The sequence below is a fragment of the Canis aureus genome, chromosome 9 (genome assembly GCF_053574225.1).
Source record: "Canis aureus isolate CA01 chromosome 9, VMU_Caureus_v.1.0, whole genome shotgun sequence".
Lineage (NCBI taxonomy): Eukaryota > Metazoa > Chordata > Mammalia > Carnivora > Canidae > Canis > Canis aureus.
The window spans coordinates 47,342,189-47,348,188 of NC_135619.1; the positions used below are offsets into that span (position 1 = coordinate 47,342,189).

General features: G+C 35.3%; 1 pseudogene; it reads right to left on the reverse strand.

Moving 5' to 3' along the window:
* Nucleotides 1–216: 216 nt before the first annotated feature.
* LOC144320824 (V-type proton ATPase subunit e 1 pseudogene) lies at nucleotides 217–1,955 on the reverse strand (annotated as a pseudogene).
* Between the last annotated feature and the right edge of the window lie 4,045 nt (nucleotides 1,956–6,000).

The window sequence follows — 6,000 nt, forward strand, 5'->3', positions numbered from 1 at the left end:
TTTAGCTTATTAGTATTTTGTTGAGGATTTTTGCGTCTATATTCATAGGAGATATTAATCCTTAACTTTCTTATTGTTTTTCCTAGTTTTTGTATCAGGATAACACTAGCCTGATGGAATGAGTTGGGAAGGGTTTCAATCTTTTCTACTTTTTTGGAAAAGTCTGTAAAGAATGATATTAATTCTTCTTTTGAATATTTGGTAGAATTCACAATGAAGCCATCCGGGTCCAGGGTTTTTTCTTTGTGGGTATATTTTTCTTTTCTTTTTTTTTTTTTTTGTGGGTATATTTTTCTTAACACCAATTCAATTTCTTGTTATAGGTCTATTATTCAGATTTATATTTCTTCTTGAATCAGTTTTGGTAGTTTGTCTTTCTAAGAATTTGTTTATTTAACCTAAATTACCTAATTTATTGGCACAGAATTGTTTATAGCATTCCCCTATAGGTTTTTTATTTTAATTACTATAAGTTTGCTAGTAATGTCCCTTTTCATTCCTGATTTTAATAATTTGTCGTTTCTTTTTTTTTTTATTTTAGTCAATCTAGCTAAAGACTTGTCAAGTTGCTGACCTTTTAAAAAAAAAGAACCTTTGGTTTCACTGATTTCTCTATTGTCTTTCTGTTCTCCTTCATTTACTTCGTTCTAATCTTTATTTACTTTCTTCTGTTTACTTTAGGTTTTGTTCTTTTTTCAAGTGCATTAAGGTGAAAGGTTAAGCCACTAAATTTGAGAGTTTTTTTTTTAAGATTTTTAAGTTTATTTATTCATGAGAGACACAGAGAGAGAGGCACAGATATAGGCAGAGGGAGAAGCAGGCTCCCTGCTGGGGAGCCTGATGTGGGACTCAATCCCAAGACTCTGAGCCAAAGGCAGATGCTCAACCACTGAGCCATCCAGGTGCCCTTGAGATCTTTCCTTGATATAGGTATTTATAGCTACACATTTTCAACTAGCTACTGTTTTGATGCATCCCATAGTTTTGGTCTGTTGTATCTTCATTTTGATTCATCTCAAAGTATTTATTATACTTTCAATTTCTTCTCTGACCAGTTGGATACTCAATTACATTTTCACATAACTTGTAAATTTCCAAAATTTCCTCTATAGTTGATTTCTTTTTTTAGTTTTAATTTTTTTAATTTTTCCACAGAAAGCTGAAAAATAATTTATTCCATTAGATGGCAGAAATAAGAAAGTCATCCTGAAAATATACTTTGGTGTAATTCTGTTGGGACAGATATTCCCTCTGAACATGCTCTCCTACTGACTGCCTTGTCTTGTGACAGTTTTTAAACACTTTGCTGATTCCCATGTTGTGACCAGGCAGGAGTCATCTTCAAATTCACTGGTTCCAAGGAGAGAGCAATGTATTTCTCAGAAGAATAGCACCCTCTATCTCAGAAGAGTGCATAAACATTTTATGGAGTCAGCACAGTTTAGGTTAAGTAGGCACATAATTCATCAAAATGTAAAAAAAAAAGGCAACAGGAAAAAATACTGCATTGTAGAATAAGATATTCAAATATGGTGTGAATGTTTAAGGCAGCTGATGGCCAAAATAGGCAAGTCAAAGAAGGCGGTCTGGGTTTGGAGTTGATTTTGCATCTAGAGGAATTCTCTTCGTGACCTCAATGACTGAGCGCTGGAGAGCAGGTCTTCCTCCTCAAGGCCAATGATACTTGAGGTACCAGATGGTTTCATTTTTCAACTGTGGTCCAAAGAGAGGGTTGAGTTGGGCCAGAATTGCAATCAGCCAAAAGAGATAGCAGCAAACTGAACAGGTTACCAACATGGTGATGATAACTCCCCGGTTGGGACCCTTAGGGATAAACCAGGGCACACAGAAGCCGACAAAGCCCCAGAACACGCTCATCATGATGAGAGGCACCGTGAGGCCATTGTACGCCATGGCTGCCCAGCCGCCTCTCTTCGGTCGCACCTGGAAGTGTCCTAAAGATTTTATTTTTATTTATTTATGAGAGAGAGAGAGAGAGAGAGAGAGAGGCAGAGACACAGGCAGAGGGAGAAGCAGGCTCCATGCTGGGAGCTAGACGCAGGACTCGATCCCGGGACTCCAGGATCATGCCCTGGGCTGAAGGCAGGCGCCAAACCGCTGAGCCACTCAAGGATCCCCTATAGCTGATTTCTTACAGTCCTAGAACATGTTTGAGATTAATATGATTGAAATCCTTTTAAATTTATTGAGGTTTGTTTTATGGTCTAGCATAAGGTGTATCCTAAAAAATGTTCCATGTTCAGTTGAGAAGAATGTGTTTTCTGCTGTTGTTGGGCAGAGTAACCCACAGATGTCAGGTCTAGTTGGCTGACAGTATTGTTCAAGTTTTCTGTTTAAGTAGACAATCTGCTACTTGTTAAAACTGAGGTTCTGAAGTCTCCCGTACTATTGTAAAATTGCCTTTTTCTAAGTTTTTGCTTCTTGTATTATTGGGCTGTATTATTAGTTGCATATGTTTTATAACAGTTATGTTTTCTTGACTATTGACCATTTATCATTATAAAATGTTCCACTTTGTCTCTTGTAACAATTTTTTGCCTCAAAGTATACTTTCTCTGATATTAGAAGCCGAAGCCCCTCTCTTTGGTTACTATTTGCATGGCATCAATTTTTCTACCCTTATGCTTTCAACTTAGTGTGTTTGAATCTTATAGACAGCATAGGGTTGGATTGTGGTTTTTATCCATTCCGTCAATCTCTGCCTTTTAATTAGTGAATATAATTCTTTTATATATTTAATTCAAAATGATAAGTAGGACTTCCATCTGCTATTTTTACTATTTTCTACATGTGTTTTGTAGTGTTCTCTAATCCTTAACTGCCTTATTTTGTATTAGGCAGGTATTTTCTAGTGTAACATTTAATTCCTTTAATGATTTTTAACTACATTTTTGAGTGACTTTCTTAAAGTTTACCCTAGGGCTTACAACATACACATTACTTAACAGAATCTACTTCAGAATCATACTGATTTAGTATCAGTAAGATATAGAAACTTTCTTCCTACTTAGCTTAATCCTTCCCTACTTTTTTGTCTTATTGTTATACATATTACATCTATGCATGTCATAAACCCAATAAACCTTTTATAATTACTGATTTATGCTCTTCGATGTGTTTTTTAAAAGTTTTTTTTTTAAGATTTATTTATTGAGAGAGAATATGTGTCCTCACATGTGTGGGGTTGGGGGCACATGGCAGAGGGAGTGTGAGAGAATCTCCAGCATACTCCTGACTGAGCAGAGCCCGAGGCTAGGCTTGATCTCATAACCGTGAGATCATGAACTGAGCTGAAATCAAGAGTTGGATCCTTAACCAACTGAGTCACCCAGGCATTCCTAAAGAAGTTGTTTAATTATTTAAAATTTTAAATATCAACCTTCTTATCAAGTTTGGTTCTCTTCTTTGCTTCCTATGGATTCAATTATCATCTGGTGTCATTTCCCTGCTCCAATAAAACTTCATTACCACCTCCTTTTTTTGTTCTATTATTACTCTATTATATTATTACTCTATTATATTATATTACATTTCTATATGTAGACCTCAAAATACATTTTATAGAAAGTGTTTTATATGTTCTTAAATGAATTAAGAAAGGGAAAAAATTGTAATTGTACTTAAAAAAAATAACTACCTAAATATCTTTATTAGTGCTCCTTATCTTTTCTTGTGTATTTAAATTACTGTCTGGTATCATTTCTCTCTTGTTCTCTTTCCTCAATCATGCCCACTCTATTGATGACTCCATCAAAAGCATTTCTGTTATACTGTTTTTGAAATCTAGAATTTCCCTTTGATTCTTAAAATTTCCATCTCTCTGCTTACTTTATCCATCTACTCTTACATTTGTGTACTTTTTCCATTAGAGCTCTAAACATATAAATTATAGTTATTTTAAATTCTTAGTCTGGTAAGTCCAACTTCTCTTCTACTTCACAGATTCCATGAATCTGATTTTGATGCTTGGTCTTTCCAAGCTGTGCTTTTTATATTTTAGCATGCCTTGTAGTTTCTTTGTTCAAAGTTGGACATGATACCCAGTTGGATTGGGTAAAAGAAACTCCAGTGAATAACCTTTAGTAATGTGGTAGTAATAGAATGTGGTAGATATGGTAGTAATGTGAAGGGGGGAGGAAATATTCTATAGTCTTATGATTAGGTCTTGTAGTCTTGTAGTGATCGTGGTCCTACATGACTTTCACTACTACCTCTCAGTCTTCCTCCCCTCACCCCCACTCCATTTAGGTGAAACAAGAGGCTAGAAGGGACTCAAGTTGGGTATTTCCCCTGCCCCAGAGTTGGTTAAACTTTGCTAAAATCCAGTGTGATTAGTCTATAGTAAAATCTTCCTTGGATGACAAGCTTTTTGTTAAGAAGAACAAAATTTAGGAGACATTTTGGAATGGTTAATTTTTCCTCCCTCTGCTGACACCATAAGATTTTTCTTTAATATTCACAGTGAGAACCTGGTGGGACTCTGGGAACTAAAACACAAAAACGTGCCCCTGGCCTAGTCTCCAAGAGTTTTTTTTAACTCAAGTTAGTCCATGCTCACTCTCTAGTAATTAGTCAATTGCCCTTCAAGCATTCCTATCTGATGCTGGCTCCAACAGTGGCTTCAAGGTCGTTTCTCCTCCAGGTACCTGTGATCCCCTCTATTTGTCTTTCTCACGTTTTCAGGTGGTGGTTTTGTTCTGTGTCCTCCTCAATTCTCCCATGGATCAAAAGATAGTTGTTGATTTTCAGGTTTTCAGCTTTTCCTTTGTGTTAGGATGGGAGGTGTGACTTCCAAGGTTCCTACATGTTGGACCAGAAACTGAAGTACCTGTGCTGTTTTTAAAGAAACTGCCAAACAATTCTCTAAACCAATTGTACCATTTTATATTATGCTAGCAGCATGTGAGAGGTCTAGTTTCTCTATATCCTTCCCAGCATTTAGAATTGTCACTTTTTTATTCCAGCTATTCTAGTAAGTGCGTAGTGATTTCTCAATGTAGTCCCAATTTGTATTTCCCTCATGGTTAGTCATGTCGACCATTCTCTTCATGTGCTTATTTGACATACTCATTTACACTCCTCAGTGAAATGTCACTTTGTGTCTTCAGGCCATTTTCTAATGAGACTGTTTGCTTTTCAATTATTGAGTTTTCAGAATTCTTCATATAGTCTAGATAGTAGTCTTTTAGCAGATAAGTGGTTTCCAAATATTTTCTCTCAGTCTGGATTATCTTTTCACCTTTTAATGGGGTCTTTGGAAAACAAAAGTTTTAAAATTTGTTAAGATCCAATATATCAAGTTCTTCTTTTATGAATGTTTTGTTAAGAACTATTCATCAAGAACTATACACTAAATCCTGAAGACTTTCTGCCTTCTTTTCCCAAAAGTTTTAAGTTTTTCATTTAAATTAGATCTACTTTGAGTTACTTTTTATATAAGGAGCAATGTTTAAATGGAGGTCTATTACTTTTTTGGGCCCATGAAATTCAATTGTTCTTTCAGATCTCTATCTCTATCATCATTTCTCATCACTAGATAATCAGCCTAGCTTCTTTTTTGCTAAAACTAGCCACTGAAAATAGTGTTCTTGATTGGACAAGAGGTAGGTCGATTTATAATTTTTTTGGCAACATAAAGGGGAGTATTTCAGTTGAGACTTTAGGCATCTGGAAATTAATGTAAAAATATCAGAGGGTGGGGCAACAAGGCTGGCTAAGATAGGGGTAAAAAGAAGAAAATAAGTTAAAAAAACCCAACTTCTCTCAATTCTATCCTTTTGCCTAGCATTTAGATCACAGCAAACCTTAAGTTAAGAAAATAAGAACAAAACTACAGTTAACTGTAAATTATGCTGAGGCATAAAGCATACCTTAAATCAGTATTTCCAAACTGTAGTCATTTATGGAATACTTGAATAAATGTTCCATATCTATATATAATATGTACTACATCATAATTTTTGCCTTAATCAGGAGCAA